Source organism: Hordeum vulgare, chromosome 7H (genome assembly GCF_904849725.1).
Source record: "Hordeum vulgare subsp. vulgare chromosome 7H, MorexV3_pseudomolecules_assembly, whole genome shotgun sequence".
Lineage (NCBI taxonomy): Eukaryota > Viridiplantae > Streptophyta > Magnoliopsida > Poales > Poaceae > Hordeum > Hordeum vulgare.
The window spans coordinates 612,968,157-612,987,013 of NC_058524.1; positions in this window are offsets into that span (position 1 = coordinate 612,968,157).

Here is an 18,857-nt window from a genome sequence, read left to right on the forward strand (position 1 = left end):
CACATACACACCAAATACATGTGGTGAGGGGGAGACAACCACACCCATAATCACACCCCACTAAATCTATACAAGCAAGTAAAACTACAAGCACAACATATGACACCAAGCTCATAAGATGGGGCTACACATGCTTACCTAGTGCAAACCCACACACCTTAATGCACACCAACTTCCAAGTAGCAAAACAACTTACACAAACTCCTACCAAGTGTATCTACACACCACAAAAGTGCAAACATCATAGGTTTTCACAAGGCTAGCAAGACACCACTCCTACTAGCTGAAGTGAAAAGGGAACCCATATAATCTCTCATGTGCAAGCACACCTCCAATGTTACAATGAACAGGGCTGCAAGAAATGCAAAACAGCAAGGAACATAAGGATAGATAAGAGAAAAAAAATAATGGGTAGGTTCTGGGTTCGAACCTGAGACCTACTGCTACTGCACCTGGGTGCAAACCACTCTGTTGTGCCCATAAGCTCGACAGAACAGAGCAGCTTAGCAAGGTGACTAGGCTGTCGCGCCCTATACTGACCGAGGAAATAAAACAAGCAAAAAGGGTGCCGAGGGGGGGATCGAACCCACGACCTCACAACAGGCACAACAACATGCTACCACTACACTACGAATCGGCGTCTGAACTACTATACGCTGCAAAACAGAAGAGGACAACCCCTGCTCATATGCTACCGGTGACTGACCGGAACAGGGGAGGTGTCTCGCCGGCGCTGCGAGCCGAATTCAACTCCGGCTCGTGGAGGGGAGGAAGCCCACACCCACATGAACCCATCCCTAAACCTAACTACCCCCGAGGGGCGCTACACCGGCGTGTCGACGGTGACCAGCGGCTCCGGCGACAGGGGCACGCGCGCAACGAAACTACGGCTATGGTGCACGAACCCGCACAGGAAGGAGGGAGGAGGAGTGCTGGCTTACGTACGGGACGATGAAGGAGCGGCCGAAGAGGAAGTAGCAGGAAGAAGGACGCGCAGCGGCGGAGCTCGTCAGAGAAGAAGGGCCTCCGGGACGAAGGTGAAGCAGAGTCGGGGACGACGATCTAGCGGCGGGAACGGACTCCTGGAGACGCCCTCGAGCTGTGGGCACCTTCGGCGAGGAAGAAGATGCCCCACGACGATGGCGACGTCAAGCTTCACGGATCGGCCATGGCGGAACCGATCCTTCTTACCTTGCAGCGACGGGAGAGAGAGGAGGGAGAAGGGATCTGGGTGGAGCGGCGGCGGAAGGGGAAACCCTAGCCAAGGCACGGACGCCAAGGGGCTTTATAGGGCGAGAGGGGAAGCGAGGGACGCACGGTGGCCAGCGCGCGTGCTCTCTCCGGTGAAACAGAGGGGAAAAGAAGAGAGGCTGACCGCAGGGCCCCACTGCCTCGCTGGAAAGCGGGAGGACGACGACGACGTTGCGCGACGGGCTGCAAAGGAGGGAGGAGAAGTGGGCCGCTAGGTGGGAGGAAGCCCACTTAGCGCGCCAGATAGGAAATAAGACCCCTCTACCCATTTCCTATTTAGATTAAAACAGAGAAAGGAAAAAAAGCATAGGACAAAATAACAAAGATAAAATAAAAAGGAAAAATTCCCTGGACCCGAAAATGCACCAGCTATTTACTAAAAATACTTCCAGCATTTATGGGGCTTCTTTCATAAATCCAAAACAACATATACTTAACCTGTTTTGTGATATGTATTCACCCCCAAGATCAAGAATAAAATTCCAACCCATCACATCAACATCTCCACAAAAACCTTTAGGCTCAAGACATTTTTAAGTTGCTATTGGGAAGAAGGAATTTGAACATGAGATAAAAGGAGGGAAAAAGGTTTTGAAAATGCAATGAGCTTTGAAAACCCAAACCACCACTTCTACACACCACACACCAATATCACAAGAGCACATCCAACATCATGACCACAAATACCTCATGCAATCCAATGGTCACTTTGCACAGCAAGAGCACATGGGCATGCAATGATATGCTATGCATGCATGCATGAGAAGGAGAATAGCAAGAACACACATGAAATCATGGTACCTACTTAACATCACAACCTCTGACAAGGTGGTCCCACCTGAAGTAGGTCCAAAAAGGGGTAGGTTCTACACTTGGGGCATTACAATTAGTTAGCGTCGCTATATGTATTTTATCTGGGTCAATAAACCTAATATTTAGGATGCTCTTACTTTTACACTCCAGAATCTTCATTCTGCATAATAGAGTACAAGTTATATATAGACAATGAATTGAAATAACTAAACAAGTTATATGTAGACAACGAATTGAAAAACTTACAGACAACAGCAACTCATAAGCGATTTGTCGAGGGCGTCGCCATTGTACATCTGGAAGAGTTCATCAAAGTCGATATGGATTTCTTCGGTGCGGCCGTAGTACTCCCGTGGGACACTCAGCACGATCATCGTTCTCCCATTTTTTGATTCACTTAAGTACCATTTATGCAAGTAACGTATATTTGTTGGGAGATCATCTTTGCTGACCAAAGGCTCTCCCATGACAAACTGTGGCTTAGGGGCTACCACAGCCTTGGGTATCCTGTCGTCTTGGGAAGCCAGCAAATCTTCAACCGAGATACCACATTCATCCGCCAACTCCTTTGCTTTTTCAAAAGCTTGCCCCTGCACCGGAGGGGGAACATTCTCGGTTAACACCTTGAGGGGTGGGATCGACTGTTTGGCCTGTTGTCCAAGCTGAGGAACGTCTGATTTTTTCTTGCTTGTAGTTGAACTTGATTTGCTCCCACTTGCACTTGCACGTGAGCTGCTCTTTTTCACTTCCTTCTGCAATGTGCGTGTATAGTCATCAGGCTTATAGTGTAAGTCATACTGTGATGGAGTGGTTATGAAGTCTTTTGCCCATGCTATGTGCTTCTTGGTGTATTCCGGGCGGGGCTCGGGTTCCTTCCTTTTCATCTGCGCATCATGATGTTCCTTTGCTATCCTGGCGTTTTCCTCGGGGGTACGATCATAAGGTCTGATAGGAAGATTAGCATGAGGTACCTTTGGGAGGGGCGACAGTTTGCGCTTTGGGGAGCTCCGTCGGTTAGAAATCATCGACGGAGCGTTCTTGCTGGCACGCTTCCGCTTAGTATCATGTGCGGGCGGCGGCGAAGACGGACGACCCAAGTCCAGCGGCGGTGATCGAGATGGACTCATGTTGTGCTGGCCGACGTCATGTGGAGGGCTTGGAGGTAATGGAGGTGTAGGTGACCTGCGACGACTCGGAGGCGGTGTTGTCCTTGGGGCCGAGCCTGGAAGCTTGATGTAGTTCTTGTCCCATAGGATGACTCCACCCAGTACTTCTCCGAGTGTCCTCTCATCTTTGGGTCTAGCTATGTCGAGCTCCATATCATTAAACCCCGTCATGATTTCATCCACCCCGACTTTAGCAAAGCCAGCTGGAATCTCACGGCCATCCCAGCGTGCATCAGGGCCAGAAGGTAAAGCTTGTCCGACGGCCACCTTCATGGATATGTTCTTGAATTTCTGATGGAGTTCACATGATGTTGACTCCTTGATTCCATCCACGGGGTAGCCGGGACCGCCCTCTATCATTCTTCGTTCATCGACGGGCGGGGCCTCACATTCAGGCACGCTGCTTTTCCGCTTAGATGGGGCGCCGGTAATATCAACTGCAGGATCTTCCTGGCGCGGTACTCCTCTAAGCTCATCAATCTTCTTCTGTTGCTCGTTAATCCTGGCTAGCAACTGGTTGAACTTGTCATTCTCCTCATCCTGCTGCCGCTTCTTTGCTCTCTCTCGGCTTCTGTAAGTGTCTTGGTCTCTGGCAAACCCAAGCCACCACGGGTAAGAAGGACCGAATGTTGGAAATATGCCCTAGAGGCAATAATAAAATGGTTATTATCATATTTCCTTGTTCATGATAATCGTCTATTGTTCATGCTATAATTGTATTAACAGAAACAGTAATACATGTGTGAATAAATAGATCACAATGTGTCCCTAGCAAGCCTCTAGTTGGCTAGCTCGTTAGTCAATAGATGATCATGGTTTCCTGATCATGGGCATTAGATGTCATTGATAACGGGATCACATCATTGGGAGAATGATGTGATGGACAAGACCCAATCCTAAGCCTAGCACTAGATCGTATTGTTCGTATGCTAAAGCTTTTCTAATGTCAAGTATCTTTTCCTTTGACCGTGAGATTGTGCAACTCCCGGATACCGTAGGAGTGCTTTGGGTGTATCAAACGTCACAACGTAACTGGGTGACTATAAAGGTGCACTACGGGTACCTCCGAAAGTGTCTGTTGGGTTGGTACGAATCGAGATCGGGATTTGTCACTCCGTGTGACGGAGAGGTATCTCTGGGCCCACTCGGTAGAACATCATCATGAGCTCAATGTGACTAAGGAGTTAGTCACACGATGACGTGCTACGGAACGAGTAAAGAGACTTACCGGTAACGAGATTGAACAAGGTATAGGTATACCGACGATCGAATCTCGGGCAAGTTCTATACTGAGAGACAAAGGGAATCGTATACGGGATTGATTGAATCCTTGACATCGTGGTTCATCCGATGAGATCATCGTGGAGCTAGTGGGAGCCACCATGGGTATCTAGACCCCGCTGATGGTTATTGGCCAGAGAGGTGTCTCGGTCATGTCTGCCTGTCTCCCGAACCCGTAGGGTCTACACACTTAAGGTTCGATGACGCTAGGGTTATAGGGAATTGTTGTACGAGGTTACCGAAAGTTGTTCGGAGTCCCGGATGAGATCCCGGACGTCACGAGGAGCTCCAGAATGGTCCGGAGGTAAAGATTGATATATAGGACGGATGGTTTTGGACACCGGAAGTGTTTCGGGCGTCACCGGTAACGTACCGGGACCACCGGGACCACCGGAGGTGGTCCCGGTGGACCACCGAAGGGGGGCAACGACCCCGGCAGGCTAGATGGGCTAAGTGGGGAAGGGAACCAGCCCCTAATGCCCTGTTTGGTTGCACAGAATTGGGCCTAGAATCAGGGAATTTGGAATTCGGACGTTTGGATGCGCTTGGAATTTGGATCTGGAAATGCGAACGAATTCCGAGCGACCCCCGTGCGTGCCTCTCACACCCTCTCGCAAATTCAGAGGTCCTGGCCTCGGAAACGCGTGGAATCCTCCAGCGCCTCCTCTCGCCGGCTCAGCTATAGGCTGACCACGCCCCAATCTGCACCGCCTTGACGCGCCGGCACCGAAGCTGGCCGGCCTCGCCACCAAGCTCCGGCTCATCGACGAGCACCGCCACCTCCTCGACGTCGGCCACCGCCGGCTCCTCCTCCTCGAGGCCGGCCTCCACCGCCTCCTGTCGTCGGCACTGCAGCAGGCTCCGCCTCCACGGCCAGCGACGAGCACGGCCAGCGACGAGCACGGCCAGCCACCAAGCTCCGCCTCCACGGCCAGCGACGAGCACGGCCAGCCACCAAGCTCCGCCTCCACGGCCAGCGACGAGCACGGCCAGCCACCAAGCTCCGCCTTCATTGGTCCGTAGTCGAGCCCAGCGCCGCCTAGCTCCCCGCAGCCATGGACGACGGGCTGCTCCCCGCAGCCATGGACGATGGGGCAATCCCAGGACCCGATTGCTTTTGTAAAATTCTTTTCAGGGTCCTTTTTGTAAAAATTTGGACCTGTTGGTAATTTCAATTCCTGGACTTGAAGGACCTATAAGTAAAAACTGTGATATAATATTTTTAATCTTAGGATCTGCTCTAGATTACTAATGAAGCTAATCCAACCACATAAATACAAACCTTATTAAAATGTTGTTTACACACTATTAAAATGGTAAAAATTCAATTCCACATTATGTACATCCAAACAGGATTTGGAATTCCATTCCAGCCTTAATTCTACGGATGAATACCATGCGCATCCAAACAGCAAAACTAGAATTCCATTGAAATTGTTGATTTGGTATTCCATTGCCAATTCAATTCCGCGACGAATTCTGCGCAACCAAACAGGGCCTAAGTGGGCTGGTGCGCCCCCCACCCAGCCCATGCGCACCAGAGAAAGGGGGGAAGGGGGAACCCTAGCATAGGTGGGCCTAAGGCCCACCAGAGGGGTGCGCCACCCCTCCTCTCTGCCCTGGGCGCCGCCCCCTCTCCCATCTAGGGCTGCCGCACCCCTTGGGGGTGGGAACCCTAAGGGCTGCGCCCCTCCCTCTCCCCCTATATATAGTTGAGGGTTCGGGGCTGTTTGACACACGATTTCATCTCTCTCTCGGCGCAGCCCTGCTCCTCTCCCTCCTCCTCTCTGCCGGCGCTTGGCGAAGCCCTGCCGGGAGACCTTGTCTCTCCACCAACACCACGCCGTCGTGTTGCTGGATTTCTTCCCCAACCTCTCCCTCCTCCTTGCTGGATCAAGGTGCGGGAGACGTCACCGGGCTGCACGTGTGTTGAACGCGGAGGTGCCATTGTTCGACACTGGATCGGAATCGCTGCGAGTACGACTCCATCAACCGCGTTCTAGCAACGCTTCCTCTTAGCGATCTTCAAAGGTACGAAGATGCTCTTACCCCTCTCTCGTTGCTGGTCTCTCCATAGGAAGATCTGAACATGCGTAGGAAAATTTTGAATTTATGCTACGTTACCCAACAGTGGTATCAGAGCCAGGTTTTCTATGCGTAGATTCTATGCACGAGTAGAACACAAAAGTTGTGGGCGATGGTTTGTCAATTTGCTTGCCGTTACTAGTCTTATTCTTTTCTGGCGGTATTGTGGGATGAAGCGGCCCGGACCGACCTTACACGTACGCTTACGTGAGACTGGTTCGACCGACAGACATGCACATCGTGCATAAAGGTGGCTAGCGGGTGTCTGTCTCTCCTACTCTAGTCGGATTGGATTTGATGAAAAGAGTCCTTATGAAGGGTAAATAGCTTTGGCATATCATCGTTGTGGCTGTCACGTAGGTAAGAAGGCGTTCTTGCTAGAAACCCAAATCAGCCACGTAAAACTTGGAACAACAATTAGAGGACGTCTAACTTGTTTTTGCAGGGTTTGACATGTGATGTGATATGGCCAAAGTTGTGATGTTGCATGTATGATGTATGAGATGATCATGTTATTGTAATAGGTTTCACGACTTTCATGTCGATGAGTATGACAACCCGCAGGAGCCATAGGAGTTGTCTTAATTTATTGTATGAGATGCAACGCCATGTGCTTACTACTTTTACTTCATTGCTAACGGTTAGCTATAGTAGTAGTGATAGTAGTAGTTGGCGTGACGACTTCACGGAGACACGATGATGGAGATCATGATGATGGAGATCATGGTGTCACGCCGGTGACGATGATGATCATGCGATGCCTGAAGATGGAGATCGAAGGAGCAAAGATGATAATGGCCATATCATGTCACTATATGATTGCATTGTGATGTTTATCATGTTTTACATCTTATTGCTTAAAATGACGGTAGCATAATAAGATGATCCCTCTTAAAATTTCGAGAATGTATTCCCCTAAGTGTGACCGTTGCGAAGGTTCGTTGTCTTGAAGCACCACGTGATAATCGGGTGTGATAGATTCTAACGTTCGCATACAACGGGTGTAAGCCAGATTTACACACGCGAAACACCTAGGTTGACTCGACGAGCTTAGCATGTACAGACATGACCTCGAATACAAGAGACCAAAAGGTCGAACATGAATTGTATGGTTGAATACGATCAGCATGAAGTTGCTCACCATGTTGACTAGTCCGTCTCACGTGATGATCGGACACGGGTTAGTCAACATGGATCATGTATCACTTAGATGACTAGAGGGATGTCGATTTAAGTGGGAGTTCATACTTAATTTGATTAAATGAACTTAATTGTCATGAACTTAGTCTAAAAGTTGTCTTTATAAATATTGTAGATGTGCAACGTCAACCTCAACTTCAACGCATTCCTAGAGAAAAACAAGCTGAAAGATGATGGTAGCAACTATGCGGACTGGGTTCGCAACTTGAAGCTCATCCTTGAAGCAGCTAAAAAGGCTTATGTCCTTAATGCACCGCTAGGTGACCCTCCCGCTCCCGCAGCAGCCCAGGACATTCTGAACGTCTGGCAAGCGCGGAGTGATGAATACTCTCTGGTCAGGTGTGGCATGTTATACAATTTAGAAACGGGGCTCCAAAGGCGTTTTGAGCAACACGGGGCATATGAGATGTTCCAGGAGCTGAAGCTAGTCTTTCAAGCTCATGCCCGTGTCGAGAGATATGAAGTCTCCGACAAGTTCTTCAGCTGTAAGATGGAGGAGAACAGTTCTGTCAGTGAGCACATACTCAAAATGTCTGGGTTACACGGTCGTCTGACTTCACTTGGAGTCGAACTTCCGGATGATGCTATCATTGACAGAATCCTCCAGTCTCTCCCACCAAGCTACAAAGGCTTTGTGCTTAACTACAACATGCAAGGGATGGAGAAAACCATTCCCGAGTTGTACTCGATGCTCAAGTCTGCAGAAGTGGAAATCAAGAAAGAGCATCAAGTGTTGATGGTCAACAAGACCACTAGTTTCAAGAAAGGCAGGGATAAGAAGAACTTCAAGAAAGACGACAAAACTGTTGCCGCGCCCGGTAAGCCAGATGCCGGGAAGAAGAAAAAGAACGGACCCAAGCCTGAGACTGAGTGCTTCTATTGCAAGGGAAAGGGTCACTGGAAGCGGAACTGCCCCAAATACTTAGCGGACAAGAAGGCCGGCAACGTTAAAGGTATATGTGATATACATGTTATTGATGTGTACCTTACCAGCGCTCGTAGTAGCTCCTGGGTATTTGATACGGGTGCTGTTGCTCACATTTGCAACTCAAAGCAGGAACTGCGGAATAAGCGTAGACTGGCCAAGGACGAGGTGACGATGCGCGTCGGGAATGGTTCAAAGGTCGATGTGATCGCCGTCGGCACGCTACCTCTACATCTACCGTCGGGATTAGTTTTAAACCTTAATAATTGTTATTTAGTACTACCTCTGTCCTAAAATAACTGTCTCAACTTTGTACTAGCTCTAGTACAAAATTGTACTAAGCTCAAGACACTTATTTTGGGACGGAGGGAGTACCAGCTTTAAGCATGAACATTGTATCAGGGTCTTGCTTAATGCGAGACGGCTACTCATTTAAGTGAGAGAATAATGGTTGTTCTATTTATATGAGTGATATGTTTTATGGTCATGCTCCGCTGGTGAATGGTTTATTCTTGATGAATCTCGATCGTGATGTTACACATATTCATAGTGTGAGTATCAAAAGATGAAAAGTTGATAATGATAGTCCCACATACTTGTGGCACTGCCGCCTTGGTCATATCGGCGTTAAGCGCATGAAGAAGCTCCATACTGATGGACTATTAGAGTCTCTTGACTTTGAATCATTTGACACATGCGAACCGTGCCTCATGGGCAAGATGACTAAGACTCCATTCTCAGGAATAATGGAGAGAGCAACCGACTTATTGGAAATAATACATACTGATGTGTGTGGTCCAATGAACGTTGAAGCTCGCGGTGGTTATCGTTATGTTCTCACTCTCACCGATGGTTTGAGTAGGTATGGGTATATCTACTTGATGAAGCACAAATCTGAGACGTTTGAAAAGTTCAAGGAATTTCAGAGTGAGGTTGAGAATCAACGTGACAGAAATATTAAATGTCTACGATCTGATCGTGGAGGAGAATATTTGAGTCACGAGTTTGGCACACACCTAAGGAAGTGTGGAATCGTTTCACAACTGACGCCGCCTGGCACACCGCAGCGCAACAGAGTGTCTGAACGTCGTAATCGCACTTTATTAGATATGGTACGATCTATGATGTCTCTCACCGACTTACCGCTATCATTTTGGGGATACGCATTAGAAACTGCAGCATTCACTTTAAATAGGGCACCGTCTAAATCCGTTGAGACGACACCGTATGAACTATGGTTTGGCAAGAAACCTAAGTTGTCGTTTCTTAAAGTTTGGGGCTGCGATGCTTATGTGAAGAAACTTCAACCAGAAAAGCTCGAACCCAAAGCGGAGAAATGCGTATTCATAGGATACTCTAAGGAAACTATTGGGTATACCTTCTATCTTAGATCCGAAGGTAAAACCTTTGTTGCCAAGAACGGATCCTTTCTAGAGAAAGAGTTTCTCTCGAAAGAAGTAAGTGGGAGGAAGGTAGAACTTGATGAGGTAATCACACCCCCTCTCGAACAGGATAGTAGCGCAGCACGGGAAGTTATTCCTGTGGCACCTACACCGACTGCAGAGGAAGTTAATGATGATGATCATGAAGCTTCGATCAAGTTACTACTGAACCGCGAAGGTCCACAAGGGCACGCTCCGCACCAGAGTGGTACGGCAACCATGTGATGGAAATCATGTTGTTAGACAATGGTGAACCTTCGAACTATGAAGAAGCGATGGCGGGCCCGGATTCCAACAAATGGCTTGAGGCTATGAAATCCGTGATAGGATCCATGTATGAGAACAAAGTATGGACTTTGGTGGACTTCCCCGATGACCGGCGAGCCATAGAAAATAAATGGATCTTCAAGAAGAAGACTGATGCAAATGGTAATGTAACCGTTTACAAAGCTCGACTTGTCGCAAAGGGTTTTCGACAAATTCAAGGAGTTGACTACGAAGAGACTTTCTCTCCCGTAGCGAAGCTGAAATCAGTCCGAATCATGTTAGCAATTGCCGCCTTTCATGATTATGAAATTTGGCAAATGGACGTCAAAACAGCGTTCCTTAACGGGAACCTTAAAGAAGAGTTGTATATGATGCAACCAGAAGGTTTTGTCGACCCTAAGGGTGCTAACAAAGTGTGCAAGCTCCAGCGCTCCATCTATGGGCTGGTGCAAGCATCTCGGAGTTGGAACATTCGCTTTAATGAGGTGATTAAAGCGTTTGGGTTCATACAGGTTTACGGAGAAGCCTGTCTGTACAAGAAAGTGAGTGGGAGCTCTGTAGCTTTCCTCGTACTATATGTAGATGACATATTATTGATGGGGAATAATATAGAGATGTTGGAGAGCATAAAGGCCTATTTGAACAAGAGTTTTTCAATGAAGGACCTTGGAGAAGCTGCATACATATTAGGCATCAAGATCTATAGAGATAGATCGAGACGCCTCATAGGTCTTTCGCAAAGTACATACCTTGACAAGATATTGAAGAAGTTCAATATGGAAAACTCAAAGAAAGGGTTCTTGCCAGTTTTGCAAGGTATGAGATTGAGTAAGACTCAGTCGCCGACCACGGCAGCAGATAGAGAGAAGATGAGTTCTGTCCCCTACGCTTCAGCCGTGGGCTCTCTAATGTATGCCATGCTGTGTACCAGACCTGATATAAACCTTGCCATAAGTTTGGTAGGGAGGTACCAAAGTGATCCCGGTATGGAACACTGGACAGCGGTCAAGAATATCCTTAAGTATCTGAAAAGGACTAAGGAAATGTTTCTCGTTTATGGAGGTGACGAAGAGCTCGTCGTAAAGGGTTACATCGACGCTAGCTTCGACACAGATCCGGATGACTCTAAGTCACAGACCGGACACGTATATGTGTTGAATGGTAGGGCAGTGAGCTGGTGCAGCAGCAAGCAAGAAGTCGTGGCAGCATCTACATGTGAAGCGGAGTACATAGCTGCTTCAGAAGCGGCTCATGAAGGAATTTGGATGAAGGAGCTCATCACCGACCTTGGAGTGGTTCCAAGCGCGTCGGGTCCTATGACACTCTTCTGTGATAACACTGGAGCCATTGCCATAGCCAAGGAGCCCAGGTTTCACCGGAAGACGAAGCACATCAATCGCCGCTACAACTCCATCCAGGACCATGTCCAGAGTGGAGTGATAGATATTTGTAAAGTACACACGGATCTGAATATTGCAGACCCGTTGACTAAACGTCTTCCACGAGCAAAACATGATCAACACCATAATGCTATGGGTGTTCGATACATCACAATGTAACTAGATTATTGACTCTAGTGCAAGTGGGAGACTGTTGGAAATATGCCCTAGAGGCAATAATAAAATGGTTATTATCATATTTCCTTGTTCATGATAATCGTCTATTGTTCATGCTATAATTGTATTAACAGAAACAGTAATACATGTGTCAATAAATAGATCACAATGTGTCCCTAGCAAGCCTCTAGTTGCCTAGCTCGTTAGTCAATAGATGATCATGGTTTCCTGATCATGGGCATTAGATGTAATTGATAACGGGATCACATCATTGGGATAATGATGTGATGGACAAGACCCAATCCTAGGCCTAGCACTAGATCGTATTGTTCGTATGCTAAAGCTTTTCTAATGTCAAGTATCTTTTCCTTTGACCGTGAGATTGTGCAACTCCCGGATACCGTAGGAGTGCTTTGGGTGTATCAAACGTCACAACGTAACTGGGTGACTATAAAGGTGCACTACGGGTACCTCCGAAAGTGTCTGTTGGGTTGGTACGAATCGAGATCGGGATTTGTCACTCCGTGTGACGGAGAGATATCTCTGGGCCCACTCGGTAGAACATCATCATGAGCTCAATGTGACTAAGGAGTTAGTCACACGATGACGTGCTACGGAACGAGTAAAGAGACTTACCGGTAACGAGATTGAACAAGGTATAGGTATACCGATGATCGAATCTCGGGCAAGTTCTATACCGACAGACAAAGGGAACCGTATACGGGATTGATTGAATCCTTGACATCGTGGTTCATCTGATGAGATCATCGTGGAGCTAGTGGGAGCCACCATGGGTATCCAGACCCCGCTGATGGTTATTGTCCAGAGAGGTGTCTCGGTCATGTCTGCCTGTCTCCCGAACCCGTAGGGTCTACACACTTAAGGTTCGATGACGCTAGGGTTATAGGGAATTGTTGTATGAGGTTACCGAAAGTTGTTCGGAGTCCCGGATGAGATCGCGGACGTCACGAGGAGCTCCGGAATGGTCCGGAGGTAAAGATTGATATATAGGACGGATGGTTTTGGACATCGGAAGTGTTTCGGGCGTCACCGGTAACGTACCGGGACCACCGGGACCACCGAAGGGGGGCAACGACCCCGGGAGGCTAGATGGGCTAAGTGGGGAAGGGAACCAGCCCCTAAGTGGGCTGGTGCGCCCCCCACCCAGCCCATGCGCACCAGAGAAAGGGGGAAGGGGGGAACCCTAGCATAGGTGGGCCTAAGGCCCACCAGAGGGGTGCGCCACCCCTCCTCCCTGCCCTAGCCGCCGCCCCCTCTCCCATCAAGGGCTGCCGCACACCTTGGGGTGGGAACCCTAAGGGCTGCGGCCCCTCCCTCTCCCCCTATATATAGTTGAGGGTTCGGGGCTGTTTGACACACGGTTTCATCTCTCTCTCGGCGCAGCCCTGCTCCTCTCCCTCCTCCTCTCTGCCGGTGCTTGGTGAAGCCCTGCCGGGAGACCTCGTCTCTCCACCAACACCACGCCGTCGTGTTGCTGGACTTCTTCCCCAACCTCTCCCTCCTCCTTGCTGGATCAAGGTGCGGGAGACGTCACCGGGCTGCACGTGTGTTGAACGCGGAGGTGCCGTTGTTCGGCACTAGATCGGAATCGCTGCGAGTACGACTCCATCAACCGCATTCTAGCAACGCTTCCGCTTAGCGATCTTCAAAGGTACGAAGATGCTCTTACCCCTCTCTCGTTGCTGGTCTCTCCATAGGAAGATCTGAACATGCGTAGGAAAATTTTGAATTTATGCTACGTTACCCAACACCGAAGCCTCGCGTTCGTCCTCCATGTTCGTCATTGCCGAGGACCAGTGTGAGCAAATCTTTATCTCTATGTGCAGTGAACTTTCTTTGTCCCTCCTTAATTTGTTTCACTATCCTTTTCTAATTCTCCCTGGGTATCCTAAGATCGTCATTGCAGATGAGGTCCCCTGTTGTTTCGTCATACGACCCACCATGCGCAAGGAACCAATTTCTTGCTCTCAATTCCCACTCATCACGGAGTGGTTCAGGTACGACGCCTTTATCTATCAGATCTTGCTCTTTCCCGGGTCGTGGCTCCACCCGGGACTCCTAGATTTCTGCATAGTATTCAAAGTAGGAGTACTTTTCCAATTTGAGCATTCAATAAGCAAAACCAAATCATAAAATAAAGTAGTATTCAAATTAGCATGCATTCAATTATAAGCTAATACATCATCACTTTTGTCCGTACATCGTCGAATATTATCACTAATACTCCTCGAATACTATTATACATATAGCATCAGTAATACATCTAGAACCGTAGCGCCCGACGGGTATCGGCGCGGGCGGTGGACACCCAAAGAGAAGGAACCATCACATGATGATAGCTCCAGTGAGATCACCGAAGAACCTGCCAGGTATGCTCGAACCTGCCCTCCAACGCAACCATGTAGCGACGGATGTGCTCATCCTCCTCGCTTACACGGTGACGTACCACCTCCGCGGTGTCCGGAAGCCTCGGCACCCTCACTGGCCCACGCGACCGCCACCAAACAAGGATCGGGTCAACGACGGGCTGGCTCCTCACCAACCTACGCCCCCCGGAAGGTAGCACCTCCCAATACCAGCCGGGCGGAGCCCAGTCCCGGACAAGGCCCCTCTGATCAAGCAGGTGTCCTCCGCCGAGTCGACGACGAGGATGCGGGATAGGTATCGTAAAATGAACTAAAAAAATAAACTAGTTCTATTAATTTTCTTGCTAAAAATAAACTATTAATACTTAAGCATATACAATAGCAAAATTAAACTATTAACACTTATTTTCATTTTTCTTCTCCTCCTCTTCTTTTCTTCTCTTCTCCTCCTCTTCTTTTCTTCTCTTCTCCTCCTCTTCTTTTCTTCTTTTCTTATACACTATACACTATATACACTATAGCAAAATTCCTCCTCTCCTTATACACTATACACTATATACACTATACACTTAAGCATATACACTATACAATATACACTTTTTCTTCTTTTTTTCTCCTCCTCTTCTTATTTTCATTTTTCCTAATCTTATTTTCTTATTTTTGTTCATATTTCTTCTTCTTGTCACCCTAACCTAATTCTAAATATTACTAACCCTAATAATCTAGCACAAACCTAATAACAATAGGAATTAAATGACAAAAAAAACTTTTTCTTTTTCTTCTTTTCTTCTCCTTTTTCTTATTTTCTTCTCCTTTTTCTTCCTTTCTTCTCCTTTTTCTTCTTCTCTTCTCCTTTTTCTTCTTTTCTTCTATACTGGCCGGAGTGTTGGGGAGGAGGGGGCGGGGGGCTTACCGGCCGGAGGTGTCGACGGCGCGCGGCGAGGAGGACGGCGCGGCGGCGAGGAGGACGGCAAGCGGCGGCGAGCAGGACGGCGGGCAGCCTGACGGCGTCGGGTAGTTCGTCGCTGTGCCGCGCCGGGCAGGAGAACGAGAGGAAGAAGAAGAGAAATGGACGAATTGGGTTGGAAATTTTCGAAGTCCCGCTTATATAGGTGGATCTATAGTCCCGGTGCGTGGCTCGGGCCGGGACTAAAGACCCCCTTTAGTCCCGGGTTGTCACGCCCAAGATGCGACCCTATCCTCAATTTGGCACGAAGGCCTCGTCAGGGATAGAAGCGCATCTAGTCGTGTCGCAAGAATGGATATCGTTACAAGTACATGTACTGAAAAGGTGAGATACATAGAGAGTTGGCTTACACTCGCCACAAGGTACATCAGAGTCACATAAGTACATTACATAAACATCAAGAGTAAGAGCAGGGTCCGACTACGGACGAAAACAAACGACAAAAGAAGAACGACGTCCATCCTTGCTATCCCAGGCTGCCGGCCTGGAACCCATCCTAGATCGATGAAGAAGAAGAAGAAGAAGCAACTCCAAAAGAACAATCAACGCGCTCGCATCAAGTACCCTTTACCTGTACCTGCAACTGGTGTTGTAGTAATCTGTGAGCCACAGGGGACTCAGCAATCTCATTTCCAAAGGTATAAAGACTAGCAAAGCTTAATGGGTGAGGTATGGTTAAGTGGTGAGGTTGCAGCAGCGACTAAGCATATATTTGGTGGCTAAACTTACGAGTACCAGAATTAAGAGAGAGAAGATCTACGCATAGCGGACGTGAACTACAGATGATCAAATGAATGATCCTGAACACCTACCTACGTCAGACGTAACCCCACCGTGTCCTCGATCGGAGAAGGAACTCACGAAAGAGACAGTCACGGTTACGCACACAGTTGGCATGTTTTAGTTAAATTAACTTCAAGTTATCTAGAACCAGTGTTAAACAAAGCATCCACGTTGCCACATAACCGCGGGCACGGCTTTTCGAAAGATTTAACCCTGCAGGGGTGCTCCAACTAGTCCATCACAAATTACCACAAGCCGCATAGAAATCCTCAATCACGAAGCTTGCGACCTCGTCGGATTCCCTAGTGGAAAACCTCAACTCTGAGATTACCCAAAGCATCACCGGAATCCCGATGCACAAGATGTCAAAGGTAAAACTAATCCAGCAAGGCCGCCCGGCGTGTCGACGATCCCGATAGGAGCCGCGTATCTCGTTCTCAGGACACGACGGATAAGCACAGCGTACGGTGGCCTGATAGAAATCTCCCGAGTTGCCCCGGGTTGGCCCCGCAAACGGCTCTAGTTTTGGACCAGCACCAACAGCACTGGCCCCCCTGTATTATGTAGAATACTCCTCGGGTAGCGCTAACTCCCTATGCATTTCAAAATTATCAAGTTATTATGTTGGGCAAAAGTAGTACCAAAGTTGGGCCTTGCCAGACCAGCCTTAATCTAAAACGAATTATCAAGGGGGTCCCCATAACAACCCCGATCGTGTTAGGAGCGCTCAATTATGGAACATAACACCGGTATCCGAAACTAAGGGGGCAAAGGTGGAACAAAACACCAGGCTAGAAAGGCTGAGCCTTCCACCTTTTACCAAGTATATAGGTGCATTAAAATTAAATAGCATTTAATATGGTGATATAACAAGGGACCCATGTTATCACATGGAAGCAATTGCACCTGCAACTAGCAACGCTAACACATGGATACGCAAGCGGTAACATAGCCAATCAGTGGTTTGCTAGGTCGAACAGGTTGAAGGTTATCATGGCATTGTTGAAAGGCTGATATTTAACATGTGGTAGGTAACGAGACATAAACGACAGAAATGGTAAACTAGCATGGCAATGATAGTAATGATATATGGGGAAATGATCATCTTGCCTGAGATCCCGCTTGGAAGAAGAATGCCTCCGTGGAGCAGACGAACCGACGTAGTCGAACGGGTCCTCACAATCCGGCACGATGCGGAACTCTATCGAGACGAAGCAAACCGGAAACAAGAATCAACACACGATATTCACCACACGATGCACAACACATATGATGCATGAGCAGCTAAGTACATGCAAGTCACGGCATGACAAATTCACACAATCAAAACTACACATTAAGTGAAGTTCAATATGCACGAGTTGCATATTGACGAAACTCCACGTTAGTTATTTAGTTCACTCCCGGTTATCTACACGGCAAGATTAATGTTGTCAAACATGCAAGAGGTGAAGCGGAAATTAAACTACCTATCTAGACATTTTAAATGAGGTCGGAAATGACATATAGCACCTCCGAAACGACCGCACATGGTAATTTAAAATTCTGTCCCGATCTGAATTAATACCTTTAATTGGTTGTTAAACAGCAAAACAAATAGGTTCACGTGATTCTACGCGTCAAGGCAAGCAACCTACACGTAAAGAACATCTCCAACGGAGCTACGGATCAAAAGTTGCAAGCACCGCAAGATATGATGGCATGAATGCAAAATGTGTGCAACGGCGGCTACGAGCACTTCAAAACAAACAACCAGCAAGAGGAAATGAACCTACACGAGATTCTAAGCAAGTTTCACGTAGGACACGATCTAACCGTAGCTACGGTTCAAACACTACGAGCAAAACAAGAAAACACTACAAACTGCCAAAAACACCCACATAGCACTTTCTACGCCCCACAACTACGGCTACACAACTCCGATAAACTCAAGCAAGGCATGGCAATGATAGAGAGCAAGAAGCACTACTACAAACAACTAACAACAACTAGCATGGCAGCAAGGAGCACTAGGAAAAGAAGACACAAAATGGCATCTCACGCACTATTTCAGACTTAGTGAAAATTACACCTCATGAAAGTGCAGTTTTCAGCCTGAAGGCATATTGACAGCAGCAAAAACCTAAGCTACAGGAGTCCAAATGGCATGCAACTTAACAGTATGCTAGAGAAACAAAAAGGGTACAACTTACTACATTGGACCAACCTCATAAGAGCTACAGAACTCAAGATAGAAGCAAGACAAGACAGCAACAAAATAATAACAGATTCCAGACTTAGAAATATTTCAGCTCCTCTAAAACAGCACTATTTCTAGCAACTTAAGAGCAAGCAAACAACACCTAAACATGCATTTCAATTGCAACTAAAAATACCAGGGGCTAAACAAAACATCCAAGATCAACTCCCTAGTTGACAACTAATTCAAACGAGGCACGGAATAAACTCTACGAATTAAACAAAAGGGCATCACGGCAAAATATCGCGCGAACTAACTTCCTCAAAAGCTAAAACTAATTGCACAGAAAAATACATGGGATTTTTTCTACCCCGAAAACATATAAAATATGTGGGGTTTGCAACGCAAAATAAAGCCACACAATAAAGCGGGATAATAACCTATATACGGGAAAATAAAATAGAGGCCAATCCCTACACGTAAAAATACCTACGACCGCTCTATAATACATGCAAAAATAATCCCTAAAACACGAGCATTTCTATCATGGCATTC